We start from the raw sequence: 25586 nt of genomic DNA, 5'->3' as shown, positions 1-25586 counted from the left end.
TGCAGAAGGGAATGGTGGCAGCTGGCGCAGCACCATCTGGGGGTGGCCTCCAACTCCCCACACCTGGGCCAGTCACAGCGTCTCACCAGGTGCCCCACTGGGGCGGGGTGGTCTTTGCACCCAGTGTGGAAAATGAGGACCACTCAGCAGAGGGTTGCTATGAGAGGGCATCAAGCCAGGCCAGGATGGGGTGGGGAGTGCCTGCCCACGGCACACCGAGAGACCAGGACAGCCTGGCCCAGGATACTCTCGCCCAAAGTTGGGAGCTGCTGGATCTTCACACACAGCAGGTGCAGACCCTGGACCCAGAGTCGGCCCCACCGGCTAGGGATGCGGGAACCCCAGTAGATTTAGGGGACCTTGGAAAGAGCATGGTCAGTCCAGGCTCTCAGAGTGGGCAGACTGGTCCATTAGGAGGTGGTCAGAAGTCAGGCTTCCAGTCCTGGGAACCAGGGCGAGGCAAGGGGGCAACCTCTGGGCCTTGTCCAGGAGCCCGGGGGTGGGGGTTAGGAGAGGGAGGTAAGAAAGGAGGAGGGAGGAAGGGGGCGAAGGCCGAGGAGCCAGAAGAGGCGCGCTGGGGAGGTAAAGAGAGGGGAGAACCTTAGACCAAGGGAGAGAGGAGGGAGGAAGAAGAAAGGGGAGGGCCGAGGGGAGGGAAGAGGCGCGGGGGAGGGGAGCGGAGGAGGAGGCGGGAAGGGAGGGAGCGGGGGAGGGGCCTCCGCGCCGCTCCGCGCCCTCGTCCCCGCGCCGGCCTCCGCGTCCTCGCGCTCCGCAGCATCCCCGCGCTCTCGTCCCCGAGCCCCGCGCCCGCCGCCGCCGCCGCCACCACCGCCGCCGCCGCCGCTGCCGCCGCCGCCATCGCCATTCCTGGCGCCCCGCTCGCCGGGCCGCCGGGGCAGGGCGCGCGCTCAGGTAAAGTGCCGGGTCGCGTGGAAGGGAGCGCGCGGCGCGGGCAGGTGCCGGGGGACGGCCACCCCGCTCCGTGGAGCCCCCTCGCCGCACCCCAGGGCCCTCCCCGGACCCCTGCAGCTACCCCCCACCCGGGACCCCACCCGGGACCCCTCCCGGGACGCCACCTGGAGCTTCCTGGCCAGTCCCTTCCCTGGACGCCTCCCTCGACCCCCTCCTGCTCGGCCCCTCCCCTGCCTGGTTCCGGCCCGACCGCGGGGCGCAGGTGGCTCGCGGGGGCGCTGGGCTTACGGCAGACCCGGACCGGGGAGGGGGCGGCGCGCTCGCCCAAGCCCCGCCGCGCCCCGGCCCGCCCGGTCAGGCCCGCTCCGGCCGGTCCGGGCCCAGCCTCCCTGCGGGCTTCTGTTTTCCATTTTGGTCTCGAGGCCGAGGCCTCTGGGAGTGGACCCGGCGCGGCGCACTCAGACAGGTGGGGCAGGTCGCCCCCGCCTGGTGGTGGGTGCCGCAGGCCTCGGCTTCCTTCGGGGGTTTTGGCCGCGTTATTGTAGAACCGCTCGGGAGAGCCAGAATCCTTAGCTCCGTGGGGCTGCACCTGTTGCAGGCGCCTGGCGAGTGCAAGGGGCTGAGTCGCTGGGGGTTTGCCAGTGAAAACCTGGAAATGAGAGTTGAGGCCGCGGCCATCGTCTGGCTCGATTTGGTTTAGGATTCTGGGGGGTGGGTGGGGGGAACATTTGGGAGCCTGGAGGTGGGCAGTTCCAGGAGGCCTGTGGTGGGGGCTGCTGTCTGTGATTGGCGCAAGAAGTTGCTCAGCTTTTGTCTTGCAAACCTCCCTCTGCTCTGCACATCCCAGGCCCCAGGGTGGCCGCCGCTCCAGGGGCCTGTGGCCAGCTTTCTTCTCCTGCCGTTCTAAGCCTTTTCAACTCCATTGGGCGCCACTGAATGGAAGTTTCCTTTCTGGGGAGTGCAGTGACACCAGCAGCCTGTCACCTCCTGTGCCCCCCCCCACAGCCCCCTCCTGGGGCCTGCCCTCTGGCTGGCTACCCAGAAGGTTATTTGGGAATGTTTACTGTGCCCCAGAAACAAGCAACGCCGGCCAGGCAGGGCCGGAGCAGGTTGTGCTGGGGATGCTGTTACTCCGATTGTCACTTGCACGTTTGGTGTCTGTGCACGCCATGTGTCGGTGATCGCCCACCAGGAGAAGAAAGCAGGCCTCCTCCCTCCCCCTGGGGGAAGGGCTGGGCTAGGGACATGCTCACTGGGAGTGCCTGTCAAGAATGACACAAGTAAGCAAGACCACATGGCCACGTTGCCAGACCCAGTGCTGGCATGGGGGTCTGGGGCTGTCTCCCCTCGAGGTGCTCGTCTGTCTGTCTGCACTCTGAAACAGAGCCATTGAAGTCCTCCAGCTCTGGCTCCTGTGTGGCACCCAGGCTACCAGAGACCCCTCCCAGAGTGGCCCGCCCTTGGCTAAGGTTTGGGTGCAAAGCCCAGCGGCCGTGTTGCACTAGAAGCTGTCCTGTAGGGTGTCCTTGATGACACCATCCACTTGTGGACCGTCTCTTGCAGGTAGATTGTCGGCGGCAGATGCTAAATGGTGCTGTCTTCCCTGCACTGGGCCTGGGGGGTGTGGGCCGGTCCTGGGGAATGCGCTAATGACTGGCTTGGAAGGAGCTGCGAGGGGGCGCCTGCTGGGGCCAGCGCGATCAATAATGCATTGCAGAAATCAATGGTCTTCGTCATCCGATGTGCTTCTTGAGGGCGCCTGCTCAGGGGGGATGGGTGGGGCCCAGAGGGAGAGTGGTTGCTGGGGGTCTCTTCCTGTTGGGTGTGGCTGGGACCTCTTGTGGGGGAGGGGCATATATCTCCACTGTCCCCAGACCAGGCCGTGGGTCTGCTGCGCCCAAGCAGGCCTGGGGAGAGGATCTGCTTCCTGGTTGCTTTGTAATACACCTTCCCTTCGTGTAGGAATGTGCTTGGTTCAAAGGACTCTGGAGCTGGAGGAGGTGGCATGGGCTCCCTGTACTCCTGCCCCCCCCCCCCACCCCGCTCCTAGGCTCTTCTGGAAGTGACAGTCGTGATCTGTGACCCCACCCAGGTGGGGGGGTGGGAGACCATGTGAGGATTAAACCCGAGCGTGCACTCTGCTGAGTTTGGGTGCAGCCCCTGGGAGGAGGGTGCTGGCTGCAGCCCCAGCTGGGGGCCGTCACTTCTCGTGGAATTGGATGATCCCAGCAAGAGGAGGAGGAGGCCAGAGGCTGGACAGCGGTGCTGGGGGAGATCTCGTCCTCGGTCCCCATGGCCTTGTCTACTGGGCTGAGCAAGTGTAGTTCCGGCAGCGCCACCTGTGTCCCGGGATCCCCAGGGCGTCGCCCCGGAGCGTGGCTGGTCCGGCAGCTCCCGTGCACCTGCAGGGAGAGGTTTGCTGGGGCCTCTGTGCAATTCTGTCATGGAGAGGTGGCATGGGTGAGCAGAGATGCGTTGGGAAGGTAGCACCCGTGAGCCCTGGGCCTGGGCTGGAGCTGGGTGGGGTTTGTCAGGTAATCTTTGGGATGAGCAGGTTGCCCGTGACCTGGGCACTCCCTGCTGCCTGCGCCCCTGCTTCCACTCCTGAGACACTGATGGGCTCATAGGCACCTGGGGGCAGGGTCCCTGGGGTCCTGTTTGGCCTGTCTCAGATGCCTCTGCCTGTAAGAGCGTTGGCTGCACCCTCCCCTGGGTCGTACCTACTGTGCACCCTGGGGTGACTGCCTCTGGACAAAGCTTGACCCAGAGCTTCCAGCCAGATCCATGTTTGATCCAAAGAGTCCCTCCTTTTGAAGTGATGCCGTGTACTAGATGATTGGATGTGTTGAGTAAATGATGAGTCTTCAAAATTTTTATTATTTGAGAGGTAGTGTGATGGATAGGGAGGAAGGGAGAGAGAGAGAGAGAGACAGACAGACAGACAGACACACAGACATCTTCCACTTACTGGTTCACTCCCTAAATGGCCAAAACAGCTGCGGCTGAGCCAGGCTGAAGCCAGGAGGCTGGAACTCCATCTGGGTCTCCCAAGTGGGTGCAGGGCCCTAAGCACTTGGGCCGTCCTCCACTGCTTTCCCAGATGCTTTAGCAGGGAGCTGGATCAGAAGCAGAGCAGCCAGGACTCGAATCTGCGCTCTGGCCGGTGTTGCAGCCAGAGGCGGAACCTGCTGAACCCAGCCCCTGAAGGATGGTTTTAAGGGGTCCCTTAGTACCTGCAGCGTGGCAGCGAGAAAGTGATCTTCACCGTGTCATGACACGTATGGAGCCCTTGTAGACGACGTGGTGTTTGGGATCTGCCTGGGCCAGTGTGGGGTGGGGAGGGCTGGTATTGTCCGTATGAGGGCCGTTTGGGGTCTGTCTGGGTGGACACCAGGGTCCGTTATTCTGTTTTGTACTTTCATAGTTCTCCAGTTTAATGTGGCAACGTGTCATGAGACCCCCCAAAACGTGGCATTGGGCCCGTCACTTCCTGAAACAATTCAAGGGCTCCTTTGCAAGATGTGCCAGTGCAGGAAGTGGAGGCTTCTCCCCTTCGTGTGCACGGGTGTGGGGAGACCCGGCTGAAGGCCACGCTGTGTGCCTGTGTGTCCAGCAGGCAGGCAGTTACAGAGAAGCTGCGGGACCAGGGGCCCTGAGCAGAGCAGCCCAGGAGCCAGGGAGCGACTGGGGGGAGTGGGAGAGTGCGTGCCAGAGTGCAGGGAGGTGTGTGGGGGTGTGTGTGTGGGAGTATGATTCTGTGTGAGTGTGGCAGTGGGAGTATGATTCTGTGGGAGTGTGGGAGTGTATGTAGAGACGTGTATGAGTGCAGTGTGGGAGTGCATGTGAGTCTGTAGGAGTGAGTGTGGCAGTGAGTGTGAGTGTGGGGGTGAGTGTGGCAGTGAGTGTAGGAGTGTGGGTGTGTGGGGGGGTGAGTGTGTGTGAGGGTGTGGGTATGGGAGTGAGTGTAGGAGTGTGGGGGTGAGTATGGCAGTGTGGGTGTGAGTGTGGGGGTGAGTGTAGGAGTGTGGGGGTGAGTGTGGCAGTGAGTGTAGGAGTGTGGGGGTGAATGTGTTTGAGGTTGTGAGAGTGTGTGGGTATAGGAGTGAGTGTAGGAGTGTGGGGGTGAGTATGGCAGTGTGTGGGCGTGAATGTGGGGGTGAGTGTGTGTGAGGGTGTGGGAGTGAGGGTGTGGGTATGGGAGTGAGTGTAGGAGTGTGGGGTGAGTATGGCAGTGTGTGGGCGTGAGTGTGGGAGTGTAGGAGTGTGGCAGGGAGTGTGGGAGTGAGTGTGCAGGGGTGAGGGGGTGAGTGATGTGAGGAGTGTGTGGGCAGTGGTGGGCGTGAGCGCACATCGAGGGGGTGGAGGTGCATCCTCTAGCCTCCTGTGGCCGTGTGGTTGGTGGCTGTGGCACTGGGGTTGTTCCGGTTATCACAGTCAGTTTTTAGAGGGGTCTGCTTTAGTCCATAGGACTTCCCGGGTACTCAGTCGCACTGGATTTGTGAAAACCCCGTGCTTGTCCAGTGTCATGCTGCATGTGGCTTCCGTGACGCCGTGAGCCGGTAGTTAGCCACCTGTCAAGGGAGTGCTTTGTGGGCCTGGGAAGAGAGAGAGCTCTGTGTGCAGGCCTGGGCAGTGGGGGGAGGGTCCCTGGAGACTGAGGACAGGACAGTCAGTGACAGTGTCCATGACGGATGTGACGAGCTGCCATGAGGGGGAGGTTGGCCAAGCCTGGCTCAGGGTCCCACGGCCCTGGAGGGGCCTGCACCTGGCCTCTTCTCTTTGTGTTAGGAAACCAGAAGCTACCGTCACAAAAAGAGCATAAAATGGTACATTTGGCACAGAAACTTACAAAATAAAAACACATAAGTCACGAAGGAGCCTAAGTGTTTGGGGTTTTGGGTTTTCCTCACCTCGTGCAAGAGATCCGCGTCGTTGGAGCAGCCTGTGCGGGCTTTGCTGTGGTCTGGAGTCGGGGCCTGGCTTGGTCCTCAGCTGGGTGTGTTTTGGTTTTGTTTGGGAGGACGGGACGTTCCCGGTGAGGCTGCGTCTGCGTCTGGCTGTGTGTTGGAGCTTTTGCTGTTGGCCTGGTGGGTGGCCCGTGTTTTCTGCGGGCTGGGAGGGCGCAGCCGGGTGCTGTAGACTCTGGTGGCGCGGCTCTGAGCCTGGCGTGTGTCATGAGCTGCTGCTGGAGCCGCCTGCCCCGGCACTTGGCGCAGGTGCCTGCTGGGTACCTGAGTGGCATCTGACCATTCTGTTCATCCCTCCTCCTGTGGTGGAGACCCTGGACCCGGCGTTGGCCCTCTGACTGTGGAGGGCTGTTCATGTCTTGGTTCTTAGGGTGAAGGACTGGGCACCCACAAGGGTCCTGCCACCTCTTAGGTTTGCACAGTTGCCGGCATTTCACCGCTGCTCCCAGCAGGGTGTGTTGGGTACCAGCGACAGTGGGGAGCCAAGAACAGGAGGCCTACAAGGACTCAGGGTAAAGTACTGGGAGAGGGAAAGCCAGCAAGACAGGGAGAGAGAAAAATAGGAGGTTATGTCCCAGAGTGGGCGGCACGGGGTGGGGGTCCTACGGTCTGGGAGTGTTTGTGGTTTCAAATGAGGTGGCCTGCGGTCCCCGTGAGCCGGGAGCCTTGAGATGGTGAGATGTAACCCCGTGAAGGGGGTGGGGTCCGTGCTGGGAGTTTTGGAGTGCAGGGCTGGCTGGGTAAAGGCTCAAGTGTTTGGGGAGTGGTGTGGTGGCTGGAGTGGGAAGAGTTCCAGGGTGAGCCTGGAACGAGGCAGCGTCAGGGGGTGGGAGGTGTCCGTCAGTCATGTGTGGAATACGCAGCAGGAGGACAGCGGGCACGAGGTCCCGAGAGGGTGAGGGTCAAGGGTGGCTTTGAGCTTCCCAGCCTGGAGGCACCTGAGGAGCAGGTGGGAGCGGAGCCCAGGAGCAGAGTGAGTTTGCAGGAGGAGGAGGAGGCTTTGGGGGCAGCAGGGGTCTAACAGTTCCGGAATCGGAATCTCACCGTGTGGGGGAGCTGGCCTGTGGGCAGCCATGGGCACGGTGGGTCTTGTGTTTAAGGTTTGCAGAGAGCGGGAAGCGATGAGGTGGGAGGAGAGAGTCCCACAGGCTGCCCTGGTTCTGCAGACTGCTAGTGTTGTCCTGACACGTGCTCACCAGGCCAGGAGGGTGGCGGCGACATGCCCCCTGCTTCACATGGGTTGAGTGCTGGAAGATGGAGGGTGTCTCTATGGGAGGTGTCTCTGCAGGCAGCGTGGTGTCCCTGGGAACGTGTCCCCTGCACCAGAGGCTCTTGGGTGAGAACAGCAGCCTGTTTCCACATGCTGTCCAGGGCCTTCCGCTGTGCAGGCGTGGCCACCCGGCTGGAGCAGCCTGCACTGGGTAGGCGGGGTGCGGGGGAGGGGAGGTAGCACGGGGTCCCCGGCACAGCTGCACGGCAGACAGGGTGTGACTGAGAGTCCTCATTCCCGGTGCACTGTGAAGTGAGTTCCACCTGATGTGGGCAGTGATGTGGCAGCACCGTCCTCAGGACGCAGGCCAGGGGCTGGCAGGCCGGAGCCTGCAGGTCAGGTGCACCAGACTCGCTGGCTGCCTGTGGTCCGTGGCATCTTCGTGCTGAGTCATTGCTGCAGGGCCCTCGGGCTGTGAGCATCCCCCAGACTCTCTCTTGCCTCTGCATTCACGCCCAACCCCTGACCCGGCTCGGCCTAGGTCAGCTTGTTATGGATGCGATTCTTCTTCAGGGGTTTCGGAGTGGAAGCTTGTAGCGTGTGTGTGTGTGTGTGTGTGTGTGTGTATTGCATTCTTTTCTGTCCGGCTGCTTTCACCTTGTGTAGTATTTTCAAGCTGCTGTGTACACTGGTTCTTCAAAAAGTTCATGGGAAATGTGTATAATGAAAAATCCATGCCTGGCTCTCACTTTTTTTTTTTTTTTTTTTTTTGCATTAAAGTAAACTTATCTTTTAATTCCATCTCCCATGAACTTTATGAGGAACGCTGTGTGTCAGTACCTCCTGTCTTTTTATTGCCTAATAGTATGACATGGACATTGTGTGGAGATGCCATGAGCTGTTTGTTCAGTCACCTCTTGGTGGATGTTTGAATTGTTTCCTGGTTAGGCTAATTGTGATTAGAAGGGCTGTGAGCTAAAGCGCAACACCAAAAAGACAACCAGTTAAAACACAAGTGAACGTGTCACCAAAGACTGTGTATGAATGGCCAAGTTGTATGCGGGAGATGGCCGGCCTCACTGGTCGCTCGGGATTGCAAATCAAAGCCACAGCTAGATCGTCACTTCTTACCCACCAGGATTGGTGTAGTTAGGAAAGAGGGAAGGGAGGGAGGGAGGGAGGGAGGGAGGGAGGAAGGAAAGATGGAAGAAAGGAAGGGAGGGAGGGAGGGAGAGAGAGAAGGAAGGAAGGGAGGGAGGGAGGGAGGGAGGAAGGAAATCACAAGTTTGCTGAGGTGTGCAGACATTGAAATGATTGCACACTGTTGATGGGGAGGCAAAGTGGTGCAGCTGTCTTGTAGAACAGTTAAATACACATCTAGGATCACCATGTGACCCAGAGAGTGCACGCTGAGGCATATCGCTAAAAGAAACCGAGGCTTAAAAACATGCACCATTCGGAATCGCCGAAAGGTGGGAATAAGCCGCTGTCTGTGAGCAGACGGGTGAGTAAGCAGATTGTGTGTGTCCACACGCGGAGCGTTGCTCAGTCGGAAGCAGCGACTCACGCTGCAACGTGAATGAACCTTGACAACCGCTCAGTGAAGATAGCCAGGCACGACGGCCACGCAGCCCTTGGTTCCATTTCTGTGGAGTGCTCGGGACGGGCAGAAGGTGCATTCGAGGTGGCCCCGCGCTGGGGGAGTGGCTGGGCTTTTGGGGTGAGCATGTGTTCAACTTTGTGAGAAACTGGCAGACTTCCCCCGAGCGGTTGTATCATTTTACGCTCTCATCACTGCGTGTGAGGGCTGCCGTGGGTTCACTTCCGTGCCAACACTTGCTGTTGTCAGTCTTTTTAATTTTAGTTTTCTGGGGGCACGGTGTCCTGCTGGGTCGCTGTGGTTTCAGTCGAGCGTCTCCTGCGCTTGTTAGCCGTCTGTGTGTATCCTTTTGTGGACTTTCTGTTCAGAGCTTTTGCTCACTTTTTAGTTGGGTTATCTGTCTTACTTTTGAGTTGTAAGACTTTATAGATTCTGGACTCAACTGCTTTGTCCCATATTTATATTGCAAATATTTTCTCTTGATCCTTGTCTGGCCTTTTAATTTTATTCACGGTGTCTTTCAAGAGGCAGACTTTTTAGTTTTGAGTGAGCCTAGTTTACCAGTTGTTTTACTGGTTTGTGCTTTTTTGTGCTAGAAATCACCATAGGTATAAAGGCTTCCGCCTGCATTTTCTTCTGAAAATGTTGCAGTTTTAGCACTCAGGCTTAGGTCTATTACATATTTTGAGTTAATTTTTAACTGGAAAGAGCTAAGCATTGAGGTTCTTTGCCTGTTCAGGGACTTCAGTGCCCTTTGTTAAAAAAAAAAAAAAAAAAAAAACATAAAACAAAACCTACACTTTCCCTCTTGAACTGTCTTCACACCGTATTTGAAAAGGAATTCACCCCATGAAGGAGCTTCCTAAGGTCTATGGAACACACCTGTTTTGAAAAAAAACTTATATGTGGATTTCAAACTTTGCACCAAAATGAACTTCTCTTTAATTCCATGATCTGGGGACCTTTGGCAGTGGCCTGGTGCCAGAGAGGCGCTGCTTCTGGGTTCTGCTGTGTTCCATAGTGGCTGCTCACTGTAGCCTCACCGTAGGTCACCCAGGACCATGCTGTTGCTTCCTGTCAGGAAGTCTGACAGTTTTGCTTCATTGTCAATTCCAGAGCCTTTGCTTTCCTACATACACTTTTTTTTTTTTTTTTGGACAGGCAGAGTGGACAGTGAGAGACAGACAGAGAGAAAGGTCTTCCTTTGCCGTTGGTTCACCCCGCAATGGCCTCTGCGGCCGGCGCACCGCACTGATCCGAAGGCAGGAGCCAGGTACTTCTCCTGGTCTCCCATGGGGTGCAGGGCCCAAGGACTTGGGCCATCCTCCACTGCACTCCCTGGCCACAGCAGAGAGCTGGCCTGGAAGAGGGGCGACTGGGACAGAATCCGGCGCCCCGACCAGGACTAGAAACTGGGGTGCCGGCGCCACAGGCGGAGAGGTTTAGCCAAGTGAGCCGTGGCGCCAGCCTAGACACTATTTTTAATCAGACGCTATTTTTCTATTGAGATGATCATATGATTTCTCTTATTTTTTCTATAAATATGGTGAATTACATTAATTTTTTAAAAAGATTTACTTATTTGTTTGAAAGGAGAGTTGTAGAGAGAGGGAGAGACAGACAGACAGAAAGAGAGAGAGACGTCCTCCATTCACTCCCCAGATGGTCACAACTTCTAGGACTGGACCAAGCCGAAACCAGGGGCTTCTTCCAGGTCTCCCACGTGGGTGCAGAGGCCCAAGCACTTGGGCCATCTTCTGCTGCTTTCCAAGGCCCATTAGCAGGCACCTGGATAGGAAGTAGAGCAGCTGGGATGGGAATTGGCACCCATGTGAGGTGCCGGTGCTACAGGTGCCACAACACCAGCCCCCACGTTGATTTTTGAATGTCTCAGTAACCTTGCACTTTGGCACAGACTCCACTTGGTCATGGCATATCATCCTGCCACTGCCCTCCTTACCTGCAGGGGGGTATGTGTTAAGACCCCCAGTGGGTGCCTGAGGCTGTGGTGGTGCCAGACCCTCTGTGTATCCTGTCACTGAGAGGAAGCACTTTGCAACTTCTCCTTGGCGTATCTGAACTGCCAGCGCTACTGCTTCCGTGCTGTGGAGCCATTATCAAGCGAAAATAAGGGTTTCTTAACATAATCGTTGCTATGCCACTACCATTGATCTGATAATTCAGATGGCTACTATATGGTTCACGTCCCTGGTGGGATGGAGCGGGACAGCATGAGAGTTTATCCCACTGCTCTGAACAGAACTCAGTTTAAAACATGTATTGGGGTTGGCTGTGGCACAGTGGGCTAAGCTGCCACCTGTGATGCTGGCATCCCATATGGCTGCGGGTTCGAGTCCCAGCTGCTCTGCTTCTGATCCAGCTTCCTGCTAATGTGCCTGGGAATGTAGCGAAGATGGCCCAAGTCCCTGGGCCCCTGTCATCCACTGGAGACCCGGATGGAGTTCCAAGCTCTTAGCTTCAGCCTGGCCTTTCAAAAACAGAGAGAGAGAGAGAGAGAGAGAGAGAGAGAGGTGTCTTCCATCTGCTGGTTCACTCCCCAAATGGCTGCAATGGCTGGGGCTGGGCTAGACTGAAGCCTGGAGCCAGGAGCTTCTTCCAGATCTCCCACATGGGTGCAGGGGCCCAAGAACTTGGGCCATCTTCCACCACCTTCCCAAGCCATTAACAGGGAGCTGGATCAGAGGTGGAGCAGCTGGGACTCGAACCAGTGCCCATATGGGATGCTGGCACTGCAGATGGCGGCCCAGTCTGCTGTACCACAGTGCCAGCCCCACAAGTAAATATTTAAACAAAGCATATGAATTATTTCTTTCTGGAATTTTCCATGTAATACTTTTACACCATGGGTAACCACCATGGGAACCAGGACAGAACAGGAGATATGGGGAGGGGGGTGGGCAGGGAGAGACTGCTGTTTGCTGGATTCAGTTTGCTACATTTTGTTTGGATATCTGATCTGTAACTATTTGTGAAGGATGTTTTCTTTTCTTGTAATACTTGGCTTGGTGTTGGCATCAGGAGGAATATCGGTCCCCCCCCCCCAACAATGGTTTTGGAATAATTTCTTCTTCACTTACTGTTTTTAGAAAGTTCTTGTAGGATTGGTCTTCTGTGTCTTAGATGTTTAATAGAATTGAATGGTGAAGCTCTCGGGCTTGGGATTTTCTTTATGAGGAAGGATTTTGGGTAGGAGCTCAGTTTCTTACCACAGGCCTATGAAGACTTTCCACTTCTACTTGCATCAGTTCTCGTCATTTCTGTGATTTATTGAGATATCTTTTTTTTTTTTTTTTTTGGACAGGCAGAGTTAGACAGTGAGAGAGAGGGAGAGGGAGAGAGAGAGAGAGAGAGAGAGAGAGAGAGAGAGAGAGAGAGAAAGGTCTTTTCATTTCTATTCAGTGAAGTCCAGGCTGTTAACTTCACCTTCTGAGTTTTGGCAAACGCACACCTGTGGTCGTGTAACCGGATCATGGCAGAGGGCGAGGCTTTCACGGCAGCCTGGGAGCCCGGCTCTGGAGGTGCCTCAGCCTGCACTGTCTGTGACCGCGAGCCACGCACATCTCGTATCCTGAGGGACACACGCTTGCACGCTCACACCAGGCAGCACGTGGAAAATTCCTGCAGCTTTAAAAACTCCCGCATGTCCTGTTGTGGTTAGTACTTTTCCCTGGGCGCTGGTGGGCACGGGTCTGTTTCCTGTCCTGCCAGCCTTTTCCAGAACGTCACAGACGCGGAACTGTGCAGGTTGTAGCCTTTGCTGGCTCCTTCTACTCAACATCCTTGCTCAGGTGTCTGAGCAGGAATGACAGCTGTCGGGTCCGTGTCTCAAGGGTGATCCTGGCACTTGCGAGTGAGGTGTTGCAAAGGCAGATGTGGGAGACAGGAGAGGAAGTCAGGGGACAGAAGGATGTGGTGGCATTCATGGTGGCCTCCGTCCGGGACTGGCCCAGTGCTGTCTGCCCATCTCACGCAGTCCTGGCCGTGGGCCCACCAGTTGGGTCAGCGCTGGCACTTGTTTACAGGTGAGGACAATGAATGTAGAGAATAAGCAATGTGTCCTTGGGCCCCTCCGCCAGGATCTGAGCCCAGGAGTTGTGCCTGTGAGCCCTGTGCTTTGCACAGGCTGTGGGGGTGCCTTCAAGGTACTAAAGATGTGTGTGCCCCTGGCTGATGAAGTTTGCATGAAAGAGTTGATCCTCAAGAATCGTGCATGTGAGGAGCATTTAGTGAAAAGGTTGTTTCTAAATATAAAACCTCGCTGTATCCTGAGTGGCGAGTGACAGAGACTGATGAGGGAACAGGTAGTTAGCAACATTAGTCAGCCTTTAAAAATGATGTCAAATATGCGCAACAAAATGGGAATTAACGTAATTCATCCTGCACTGAGAACAGTTCATGAAGCTTATGTACAGGAAGAGCTGAAAACTGTCTACAGTGCACATGGCCGTCCAGAGGGCATTCGGGGGTGTGATTGACGGGCCTCATGCCTCCTCCTTGGGGCTGGTCTGCATTTCTCTGTTCTCTGCAGTCATGTTCTTCATGGACACCCTAAAGGAGAAATCAAAGAAAAACTTGAAAAACGGGACTTTAGATCACACACAGATACACACCATGCACAGATGCATCACGCACACACCACAAACCCTGCACACAAACACGTGAGCACATGCGTTTATATGCACACTGTCTAGAGAGGCCCCACAGGTCCCTTGTTACGTGTGCCTTGCTCAGAAAGTAGATGCTGTTGGCCTGCGTTTTCTACGTTAGCAGCGCAGGCGGGCGGGTGTGCGTGTGGCAAGCAGCAAAGAGCCTGATACACACAGGTCCCCGGATCGGGGTTTGTGGCCTCGCCAGACCAGCCCCCCTCGGGAGCGGGGTCGGCCCCCTCGGTGTTTCCTGTGGGGGGCTCCCCGGAGGGAGGCGGGGTGGCTCCTGTCTTGGCAGGAGCCGAGCCGGGGATGCAAGTGGAATTCTGAGTCCTGTTTGAAAGCAGGCTTCAGAGAGGTTTCAGCCCACGTGGGACGTGCTACAACATGTTTGATGAGAGTCTGAGAGCTTTATGGCAGCCAGGGAGCCTGGCCTGTGGAGGCGTCGCATGTTGGCGCCATCAGACTGGTGGTGACCCACATGCATTTTACATAGAGAGGCAGCAAACACAGCTGCACACACGGACACTGAACACGCGCCGCACACGCGTGCTGTAGGTGCCACTGAAACGGAAGCTTTGCTCCACACCCACTGCCACCCTTCGCAGTACTGGGTGCGTTCTTAGAGTTTTACACGGTTGCATTTTATCCAGAGGCCGTGTTTGCAAAGAGCTGACCCCTGTAAGACATCTGTGAGTGACAGCATGGACGTTTAAAAATTGCAGCATTAAGTCAGTGTGTGTGTGTGTGTGTGTGTGTGTGTGTAAAAGTCCGTGTGGCCGACTTTTGACCCTGGACCCTCACTCCCTGGTGTGCCCCAAGTCTGTTGGTCCCCTGGGTTTCTGGGCAGAGCGTCCCCAGGGGCCCTCAGCACACTGCTTGAGCTGTGAGCCGCCGGCTGCAGGCGGGGGGCTGGGCTGTAGTCCCAGGAACAAGAGGGCCGGGAAACTGGGTCAGAGCAAAGCTCTTGAGCAGGCGGAATTGGATATCTGGCTCCTCTTTGCAAACCGAGGGCAGTGGCTTGGGTTTCCAGTGTGGAATCCTGTGAAGCTGCCCAGCTCCCTCCCAGCCCCCTCTAAGCAGTGGCAGCTTCCTGTTAGCCTTGATGAGGAGGGGGCAGTCCCTGGGGGACATGGACCACCCACAGGAGCCTGGGCCAGTGTGGCTTGGTGTTTGCCCGCTTGGCCAAACCAGGGAGGTGGTGAGAAGGCAGTTTTAAAATAGACACCACTTGCCGCGGGAGCTGGGAAGCTCAGCTTCAGGGAGAGCGGGGACCCTGGGTATTTCGCAGGCAGTGCCCTGGGAGGCTGCGAGCCAGCGGGCGCAGGTTGTGTGTCAGTGCCGTTTATAATTAGCACATCCGTTTCGGCAGCCGCCGCGCTGTGAGAGTGGAGGACAGAACACAGACACGCTCCCCCTGCTCTTCCGTGCCGAGGCACTGCTAGCCCTTACGCTGCAGTTGCTAAAGATGGAAAAGTGCTTTTTCCCAAACACAGCCCCATTCATCAGCCCCCAGCTGCTGGGGCGTCCCTCCCCACGCCCCTGGCCTTGGGCGCTCTGCTGTGCGAGGAGGAGGCGGAGTGTGGCTCCCTCGTCGTGGTGTTCTGGAGGCTGGGGTAGCCTTGGCTGTGTGCAGGTGGAGCTGTGTGGCTGCTGGGCTCGGGCCCCAGGGCGTGGCCTGTGTGTTTCTGTGCTTTTTCACACCTCGAGGTGCCTCTCTGGTTGGAGCAGATGCAAGGGGTGGAGTCCATGGCCTGGGACTGTGGCCTCATGGTCATCTTCCTCCTGCCAGTGTGCTCTCCGTGCGGCCGCTCGTTGGCCTCGCTTGCTACGTGTGTGCTCCGTGGACGTGTCCCAGGAGAGACAGGCAGCTCCGCGTGCTGTGGACATTGTGAGCTTGTGGGAGCCGGGGTCCCCAGGAGAGGCTGACTGCCACTTGCTGTGGTCCCCCTGCCCTGATGTGGCACCATAAGGCGGCAGCAGCAGTAGCAGTGAGGGCCTCGCGCCTGGCCTGCTTATGTCTTTCTGTCTCTCCCAACCCCCTGGCGGGGAGATGTTCACAGACTGTTCCCTGGGGTGCCCCTGGCCTCAATGGATAGCATGTGCCTCTGGTCCCCAGGGCCCCAGGGACCTGTGGTCACCACTCCCCAGCCGGTCCCTGGCTGAGCGATGGCTGGGCCCACTCTGTGTACGCTGGATTCTGCCGGAGGAGCGTTGGTTGGCTCTGTCTGTGACACTGGCAGCCTGCTCTCGCCTTGCAGCCTGGTATGGTCCAGGCAGCCCCACTCTGAAAATACAGCATATGTGAATGAAGTATATAGAAACATTAATGAATTTTGTCTTTGGGGCCGGCGCAGTGGCGTAGCAGGTAAAGCCACCGCATGCAGTGCTGACATCCCACATGGGCACTGGTTCGAGACCTGGCTGCTCTACTTCCGATCCAGCTCTCTGCTGTGGCCTGGGATAGCAGTGGAAGATGGCCCAAGTCCTTGGGCCCCTGCACCCGCGTGGGAGACCCGGAGGAAGCTTCTGGCTCCTGGCTTTGGATCTGCTCAGCTCAGCTCTGGCCATTGTGACCATGTGGGGAGTGAACCAGCAGATGGAAGACTCTCTCTCTCTCTCTTTATCTGTGTGTGTGTGTTTGTGTAACTCTTACTTTCAAATAAATAAATAAATCTTTAAAAAAAAAGAATTTTGTGTTTAGACTTGGGTCCCGTCCCCAGTGTGTCTCATTATGTAGAGGCAAAAATTCTAAAATCTGCCCAAAATAAAAGAAAAAAAAGTGAAATCTGAAGTGCTTCTTCCAGTCCCTAGCTGTGCTGTGTCCCTGCTGTGCCTCTGCCTTGGTGAAGTGCACGGGATCCGCCATACTTGTGCGTGTGCTGCCTGTGTGGCTCCCACGTTGGTGCTGTTATGAGGGAGGCTCCAGAGACTGCGTTTTGTCCTTTACCTTTCTTCTGGGACACAGGTGGCCCTCAGGGGTCTGTGGCTCTCACCGCAGAGTTTGCATGGCTGTCGCCAGCGTGCTTGCCCTCTGAGAAGCACCCTTGACTGGCACCCACTGCTTGCACCTCCATCTCTGGCTCTCAGGCTGCACCCTCTGGCATCCCAACCACCCCCACCTGCAGGGGAGGCAGGTGGGAGCCCCCTTTGTTGCCAGCAGTGCTGCTCCACTTCGCAGCCTGTGTGTGGGGTCCACCCGTCCACTCAGCAGCAAGCAGTGTGTGGGTCCCAGGCTGAGGGATGGAGGAGGGGTTGAGGTGTGGCACTTCCACGGGGCAAGGTGTGTACGTGTGCTGATGGTGCAGGGAGCGGGGTCCATCTGGGCCCTGGAGGGTGGGGGCCATCCAGTAAGGACTGGGGTGGGATGTTGAAGTCTGGAGCACCCAGCTGGAAGTCGGCACCAGTGGGAGGCAGCGGGGCTGAGCAGGAGAAGGTGGTGGCGGCGTGGCAGTGGATCTGCAGCTCCCGCCCCCTCCCCACAGGTCTGGGTGGCCTCCTGTCTGCTTCACTGTGTGTATGGGTGAGGGTGGGGGGAGACAGGGGCTGTAGAGTGTGGGGCTGCGTGCCTTCCAGGGTGGCTTCCCGTCCTGCACAGGGTGCTGCCCACTGAGGAGCTGGCCCGCAGGTGGACGGTCCTAGTGTCTTTCCCCTGAGGCTGGGCCCCGCCATCTGGTGGCCTTGGGTGTTGGAGCAGAGATGAGCTGACTTCTGCGGCCCTTTGAGACCCCTCACCCACAGAACCCACGGAGCCCACAGAACCCACAGAACCCACAGAACCATGCCAGGAGGGGAGAGCCTTGGGCCGAGCGGCAGTGGCCTAGGACACAGGTGCTGGGTGGGAGGGTCTCACGAGGGGGTGAGAAGGAAGCTCCCCACATTTTCGTGGTCTGTACTGGAGACCTCCCTGCCTTCCCTGAGGGTAACAACCTTGAGGGAAACGTGCTGCCTCCTCCTAGACTCTCAGGGGCACAGGCGTGGGGCTGCTGGGACTTGGAGCAGCCCTGTGCATTCTCCCAGCTCTGGAAGCCAAAACCAGGGTGTGGTCAAGACTCCCCCATCCACCTCTCCCAGCTTCTGTGGCCCCCAGTCTATTGCTCCAGTCTGTGCTGCATCGACACGTGCATCTCCCCAGCGTCTCTGTCTCCTCTGTGTGTCTCTTAAAAGGACACTTGTCCGCAGATTTAAGGCCCATCCGCATAACCCAGGAGTGTCTCATCTTCAGATCCTGCACCGCACTATGTATGCAGAGACCCTTTTTTCAAATAAATAAGATCACAGCCACAGGTAGCAAGCGGGTAGCCCTGCAGCCTGCAGGAGAAGGTGGCTGGAGCCGTCTGTGGGCCGGATGCCAGGCGGTGGCCCTGCCGGGCGGGGCGGGGCTGGCAAGCCTTCCCCCTCCCCAGGACGGATTCCAGCCAGGCCTTATCGGCAGGAAAATGGAAACGGTGGGTGCATTCCGCACTCGTGGGAAGCAGAGGCCGTGGAAACTGGCTGCTCCGAGCAGTCGCTGCCCGCGTATTGACACAGGAGAGGCGGCCCCTGTTCCCTTCGTGGGAGCTGCTGTTGCCGTCCGGTGGGACCTTTGCCTCTGAGTGCTGCTCCCCAAAGATCTCTGTGGAGCCCTGAGCGTGAACAGGAAGTGAGGTAGCTGACCAGCGTTTCCTTTATTTTAGTGGCATTCCTGCTGCTCAGACAATGAGGGGAGAAAGCTCCCCTGGCGCTGGGTCAGTGCCCCTGGTGGCTTGCCTTTCTGAGTCTCCCCGTGCTGTTTTCACACGCACACCCCCTTGCAGAGCCCAGAGGTGGTGTTGTCCCCGTGCTGGGCAGGTTTTTGCAGCTTGCTTTACTGGCTCGTCATGGATGTCACTGTTCTGTGTCATGCCAGGGCTGGACCCGACTCTGGGGGCTTCGTGCCTCGTGGTGCGTGCACCGGGTGGCCCTCTGTCCCTGGTGGACGTCTCTAGTCTTGTCACATGCAAGACTACTTTTCTGGGTACACACTGCTTGCGTTCAGGCATCGTTCAGCTTGGCCATTGCCAGCCTGGCTGCCTGCCCGCGGGACATGTCATGGCCCCTGGGAGTGACGGAACCAGAAGGAGAACTGGTTGGTGTGTGTGCTAGGCTGGGTGTGCAATGTGTATGTGCATGCGTCTGAGTTGTGCGTGTGTGTGTGTGAGGGTGTGGTATACGTGAGTGCATGGATGTGAGTGCCTGCCCGCACACGTGTGCACACACGTTCCAGAACAGAAGTGCACAGAAGCCGTGGGTCTGCTTTCTGGAGGCCTTCTCTGGGCTCAGCAGTCTCTGCTCAACAGGAGGCTCACTGAACTTATTTTCCAGAAGTCTCAATTGTATTTTTAGCTAAAAGACCCACCCACCCTGACGCCTCTCTGGCTTGTCTCGAAAGATAGTGCATGGGTGAGATTGGACACGGGGCTGTGAGTCGTGCTCCCGTCTCTCTGAGAGTTAAGCATGCCAGGGCCCAGATGGCTGGCCGGGCCAGCTTTCTGTTGGGGTGCTGTGTGCTCACAGGGACATCCCCCGTCAGAGTCGGCTCTGACTCAGTTCTGGGGGCTGTCGGAAGCCGGTCCTTGGCCTCGTCCCTGACTGATTCTGTTAGGGTCCTGTAGAGAAGAGGAACCAGCTGTGTGTGCATGTGTGTGTGTGTGTGTGTGTGTGCACATAGAGCAAGGGAGAGAGATTTATCGTAAAGAATTGGCTCCTGCAGTTGTGGAGGAGTGAGTTCAAGGTGTGCCGGGTGGGCCGGCCGGGTGGGCCCTGGAGAAGAGAGAGCTGCAGCTCCAGGCCCAAGGCCACCGGGAGGCAGAGGCCGCCGTGTTCTCTGCAGCCTTTCAGGTGACTGTGCGAGGCCCAGCACACTGGGGAGGGTCGCCTGCTTGGCCGTGCCACGTCTGATGCACGAGTGAACGTCCTTCAAAATCACACCCTCCCAGGGGCATCGCCGGTAACGCTGGACCAGAGAGTGTTCTGGGGTCTGCATGTGTGGATTCAGCCACTGATGGCTCGAAGATACTCAGGGTGAAAATCTGTGTCTGTGCTGAATACAAGGAGACTTTTTTTTTTTCTTCTTATCATTACAGATAATAGCAGATAAGGGCTGTTGACACAGCATTTGCATTGTGTTAGGTGTTAGGTGTGAGAAGTCCTCTAGAGAGGATTTGCAGAATCTGGGAGTGTGTACCTGAGTCTCTGTAAAGAGACACCAGCATTCTTTCTCTGAAGGGAGGAGAGAACCTCCACTTTGACTATGACCGTGTCTAAACAAGATAAGAGTCGGAGAACTCAGGGGGCTTCCATAGCTTTGGAAACTCATGACTGGTGCATAGGGAGATTACTGATGCCATAAACAGGAGTGTCAATTTGTAAAGTCAACAACAGGAGTCACTGTGCACTTACTCCTCATGTAGGATCTCTGTCCTTAATGTGCTGTACATTGAGGCTTAATGCTATAACGAGTACTCAAACAGTATATTTCACTTTGTGTTTCTATGGGGGTGCAAACGATTGAAATCTTTACTTAATGTACACTAAACTGATCTTCTGGAAAAAAAAAAAAAGAAATTATCAATTCCCAACTTGACTCTCACTGGGATTAAACATGACAATAGGTCTGATCTGATTTCATCATCACTTAAAAAAAAATCATCTATTATTTTTCACTTTATGTTTCTGTGTGGGAGCAAACTGTTGAAATCCTTACTTAAGGTATACTAAGCTGATCTTCTGTATATTAAGATAATCGAAAATGAATCTTGATGTGAATGGAAGGGGAGAGGGAGTGGGAAAGGGGAGGGTTGTGGGTGGGAGGGACGGTATGGGGGGGGGGAAGCCATTGTAACCCATGAGTCGTACTTTGGAAATTTATATTCATTAAATAAAAGATAAAAAAAAAAAAAAGACACCAGCATTGTGAATTTGGTGAGGGGTTGCCCTGGAGCCAGTCCCCACGTGGATATCAAGGGACAGCTGTCTCTGATACTATGGCCCAGCCAAGTGGACAGGCGCATTAGCCATCACACCAGCCCAGCCCCGCGGCTGGCCACAGTGTTTTGTTTTGTTTTGTTTTTATTTTATTTTATTTTTTTGACAGGCAGAGTGGACAGTGAGAGAGAGAGACAGAGAGAAAGGTCTTCCTTTTTTGTCGTTGGTTCACCCTCCAATGGTTGCCGCGGCCGGCGCGCTGCGGCCGGCGCACCGCGCTGATCTGAAGGCAGGAGCCAGGTGCTTCTCCTGGTCTCCCATGGGGTGCAGGGCCCAAGTACTTGGGCCATCCTCCACTGCACTCCCTGGCCATAGCAGAGAGCTGGCCTGGAAGAGGGGCAACCAGGACAGAATCTGGCGCCCTGACCGGGACTAGAACCCGGTGTGCCGGTGCCGCAAGGCGGAGGATTAGCCTAGTGAGCTGCGGCGCCGGCCTGGCTACATTGTTTTGTAAACACGTGCAGGCCACGGGGAAGCTCTGTAGCTTGCTTGGATGTTGGAGGTCAGAGGATTGATCCTGGAAGGCTGTCCCGAGCAGGCTGGGCTCCTGGTTCATCCCCAGAGGTCAGCAGGCCCATGCTGGCGAGCACACAGGTTGACATTTCGGGTGTGCAGCGCCTGGGCCTCGTGCCGGCTGAGCCTGGCCTTTAGTATAACTGGGACAGCTGCCTCGCGCCTGTGCTCTGGCCCCGTGTCTCGGCACCAGTCCCTCCCTGGTTTCCATTGTCTTCCCGCTGCAGACAGCGGCTGCATTTTCCCCACAGAGTGTGTGGCGGTGCTTGGACCTGCTGGAGGCATTTGTTAGCAGAAAGCCCTGGAATTTTGCCTCGCTGAGGTTTCCTTTTTCTGGGAAAAAACATATTTGTGCAGGCCCGGGTCTTGCCATCATTTCCCTGAGCCCTGGGCGTGGCCTCTCCTCCACTTGGCGTGTTCTTATCAGGCCTTTGTGCCATCCTGTTAATGCAACCGTGAATAATCTGCCTGCAAGCAGGAGAACCTGGGGTGGGGGGGGTTCCAGTGTCTGCTGGGGATTAGGAGGGAACCCAGCAATGAGAGAGGAGCTTGGGGGCTCCTGGGAGTGACAGAGGAGGTGGCCCGTCTCCTGGTCCATCAGGCGCGATGTTGAGGTGAATGAATGGGCATGTGAGTGAGTGGGCGGGGCTGGCCACAGATCAGGAGGACTTGGCACCACTGGCAGTGTGGTGGGACAGGTGTCGGTCTCTGTGTGTCCTGGGCCCTGCTTCCCCCAGGTCAGTCCTTGCCCCCCAGGTTTGTGAGCTCGCAGGTCTCGGCACCGCCTGTGCTCCGGGTTCTGGGCCTTCTGCCCAGCCTCGGTCGCAGTGTTTCTCAGAAAGCCAGCTCTCCCTGGGCAACCCGGGACATGCAGAGTTTGTGGCTGGTTCCTCTGCCGTGCTGGGGTGCGGCAGGGCCTTTGTGACACCTTGCGCCTCAACCCCTTCCCACTGGGGACAGCCGCCTTGGGGTTCCCCCGGTGGCATCTGGCCCACGGCTTCCCCCCTCAGCCCCTCAAGCAATAGTTCCTGCTCTCAGAAGCCCTTTCTGGTCCTCTGTGGGGCTGCACACCAGACGCTTCCGTCCTGACCCCAGGCCGGCCCTCGCCATGGGAAGGTTTGTCTGAGAGGAGCTGCCTGGCTTTGTCCTCATGGAGGGATCTATAGCTGGGCAGTGTCGCCTGTGTTAGCCCTTGTCCTCGGCCAGGAAGCTTTCGGAACCCTAGAGCCTAAACAAGATAATGAGGTGCATACATTAAAAATAAAATAACGATCTGCAGGTTCTGCAGCTCAGTTGGGATCTGAGGGTAGGTCCAGTGCCTGTGACCCAGGGAGAGAGGGAGGGAGAGAGAGAGAGAATTGAAGCAGTTTATGGAGATTATTTACTGGGTTCTTTCATGTGTACAAAAGCAGATGGCTGCAAGTTAAGAGCTTGGAGACAGGCGGATCTGCTTACGTTTTATTTGTCCGGCATCTTCTTTGTGCTGCTCTTATTTGGATAAAAACGCGAGTGATTTCTTAACCACAAGCAGAGTTTACCCGAAGGTTAATCGCTGCTGGAGCGCTTGTGATCACAGAGCGGGGTGAATGAGTCAGACCGTGTTTATCTGCGGGGCTCACTGGGGCCAGGTGTCTAGAAGCTGCATTTGCATTTGGACATCACCGAGCCTGAGTTTTCTTGGCAGCCTGTGGGGGCGGCGGGAGGCCCTGATGGTGCCTGTGCGTCTGCCCGGCGGCCAGAGCCCCTCCACCTTGGGACGGGGAGCGTGTCCCATAGCCCCCGAGGGCATCCAGACCACACCTGTGGTTGTGGCTGTGGCACTGCTTCTGTCTGCACCCCCCCATCTCCCCAAGGTCCTCAGGAAAGACCAGAGGGTCCCACATCTGTAACCCATTAGCCCGGAGTCTCCGTTGCCTCCGTCTTTGTTGTTAAAAGGTTCTGGCAAAGCACAGCCTGGTTGTCTGTCTGTTCTGAGACCTCAGTGAATATCTAAATCCGTGGAGGTACTGGGCCCGAGATGTACTGATTCTCCTATACGTTCCTACCTACGATTAATTTATTAATTAGGCGTGGTGGGAGATGAGCAGCAGCAATAATAAAATTGAACAGTTGTGGGAATGGCCCCCTCCCCTGTCTCTCTCCTTTCTTCTCTCAAAATTTCTCACCGTGCTGTCACCCTGTCAGTTAAAGGAAGCACTGGTGGGTTTCTCTTCTGCATAGCTGACTTACCAGCATCGCTACTCTTGTGCTCTGGGGCCATTGTTACAGTGAAAGTGTGCTACTGTGGGGCGGGTCTGGTAATAGAGATGGCCACTGAGAGCGGGTAGCGTATACCGCGTGGGTACGCTGCTCAAAGGGGTGATTCACATTGTGGGTGGAGCATCACGCTGTTCGGGAAGGTGCCATTGAAGGCTTGTGAGCTGTCTGTCTGGGATTTCCCCTGGTACCTTGGTTGACCATGGCTAACTGAAACTGCGTGAGGCATTGTTGGGGAGAGAAATTAGCGATCAAATAGCTGCTCCTTCAGGACTAGGACGTGGTTTTGTTGCCTGTGTGGGAAGCAGAAAGTGTGGTTCTTTCAAAGGCTGCAGGTTTGGACAGACTGACTCAAAGTCTCTGTTTCCCACATGGTCGTGGTGAAGAAATTCCATTTCTGGGTGCACCTGCGCGGCACACAGCTGGTGGAGAGCACTTTGGAAGCTGGCAGGGCACATGCCAAGTGTCACGACACCTGCACCGGGTGCTGGGCAGGGGCTTCAGCTCTTGGCTGTTTGAACTTCTTTTGTTGCTCTGTTTTTAAACAAATACAATTCTGTAAGTCTGCTTTTCCAATGAGAAAGGCTAAGGGTATTTTTAATCGTGGCAAATACACATACAGTGGAGTGGCTCACTTTATTTTCCACTGTGCAGTCAGTCCAGTGCCGTCCAGACATTTACACTGTTGCATAGCCGTCGCTACCCTCCATCTCTGGAAATTTCGCAGCCCCCAAGATGGCAGCTCTGTCCCTGTGAAACACTGACTTCCCATTGCTTCATTGCCCAGCCCTGGAAATCTCCATCCCACTTTCTGTGTTCATGAATCTGCCTGCTCTGGGGGCTCCTGGAGCTGCAGTCACAGAGTGTCTGGTTTAAAGATATTTCAATCAAATTAGTGCTGCCATCTAACTTTTTTACTTTATTTAAAAAATTAATATACAGTAAAAATAGTTCAATGTACAGTGCTGTGAGGTGTAAGACATGGATGGGTTGGTAGCACCACCACTGTAATAAGGGCACAGAAAAGACCCACCTCCCCCAGCCCCGTTTTGCCCCTTATAATCACGGTCCCCCAGCCCTGCCACTCCCAGTGGCTGACCTGCTTCTGTCCCTGGAGTTCACCTTTCCAAGAGTGTCACAGGGCGGAGCCGTGCCGCGATTGCCGTTCACCCACTGTCATGCCTTTGAGGCTTATTCAAGTTGTTGCATGAATCAATAGTTTGTTTTTTATTGCTCGGGAGCAGTCGCTGTGTTTTTGAGTACAGCTGCTATAAGCATTGTATACGGGCTTTCCTGCGCGTAGATGCTTTTGTTTCTTTAGGACAAATGCCCCGCAGTGGGATTGCTGGGCTGTGTGGCACATGTGTGTTTAACTTCATAAGAAACTGCCACCATCTGTCTTAGGGTGGCTACTGTCTTATATTTTCACCAGCAGCCTTGATCTGATCGTACTAGTTTTTTTGAAGTTATTCTAATATGTGGATAGTGGGCCTCTTGATTTCAGTTTGCATTTCCTGCTGGCTTGTGATGTAAGCAATCTTTCTGTGTGTTGGCTTGGCACCTGTGTGTCCTCTCTGGAGCACATACTTTTCTCGCACATCTTGCACAAACATGTGTGCAAGTCTTTTATGTATATTTTAACTGGGTTGCTCATTCTCTGTTTAGTTTTCAGAGTTCTTTAGATTATTTTAAATATAGCTTCATTGTCAGACATGTGGCTTGCAAATGTGTTCTCCCAATCTATAGCTGTTTTTAATTCTCTTCATTGTCTCATTTAGAGATGTTTAATTTTGATGAAGTTCGGTTTTCCGGTTTACTGTATGTTGATAGCAAGTCCACAGAGGAGGCTGACTTTATGTTGCTGACCTGTACCCTCTGACTTGTCTAAGCAATCCTTGGAATTTTCTGCATTGAATTCTCTGTGAGCAGACCATTTTACTTCTTCCTGTCTAATAGTACACCTTTTATTTTTTTGTCAAGAATTTATTTGTTTATTTGAAAGAGATTGTCCATCTGCTGGTTTACTCCCCAGATGGCTGCAATGGCCAGGGCAGCGGCCAAGAACTGCATCCGGCTCTCGTCTGTAGGTGGTGGGGGCCCAGTATTGGTGCCGTCTTCCGCTGTTTTCCTCGGCACATTAGCAGGGAGGTAGATTGGAAGTGGAACAGCTGGGACTCGAACATGTGCCAGCATGAGTCAGTGGCTTAACTTCCTGGAAGTGCCACACCGCCGGCCGCTGCTGTGGGTTTTGTTTTGTTTTAAAGATTTATTTCTTCACTTGAAGGGCAGAGTTAAAGAGAGAGAGGTCTTCCCTGTGCTGGTTCACTCCCCAAATGGCCACAACAATCAGAGTTGGGCTGGTCCAAAGCCAGGATCTTATTCTGGGTCTCTCACGTGGGTGCAGGTGCCCAAGGACTTGGCCATTTTCCACTGCTTTCCCAGGCCATAGCAGAGAG

At 55.8% G+C, this 25586-nt stretch overlaps 1 protein-coding gene across 4 annotated transcripts in view; it reads left to right on the top strand.

Moving 5' to 3' along the window:
- The first annotated feature begins 695 nt into the window (after window positions 1–695).
- SEMA4D (semaphorin 4D) overlaps window positions 696–25586 on the top strand; it is a 127633-nt gene continuing 102742 nt past the window's right edge. For 2 of the 4 annotated variants that reach the window (XM_070049343.1, XM_051847429.2), the window contains exon 1: window positions 696–912. The gene's annotated coding sequence lies outside the window, so the exon portion shown is untranslated. The remainder of the gene's footprint in view (window positions 913–25586) is intronic. The other 2 variants (XM_051847448.2, XM_051847399.2) reach the window with 2 other exon arrangements.

The sequence above is a fragment of the Oryctolagus cuniculus genome, chromosome 1 (genome assembly GCF_964237555.1).
Source record: "Oryctolagus cuniculus chromosome 1, mOryCun1.1, whole genome shotgun sequence".
NCBI classification, from domain to species: domain Eukaryota; kingdom Metazoa; phylum Chordata; class Mammalia; order Lagomorpha; family Leporidae; genus Oryctolagus; species Oryctolagus cuniculus.
The sequence above is the reverse complement of the archived record's forward strand: the minus strand, read 5'-3'. Positions and strand labels throughout refer to the sequence as shown.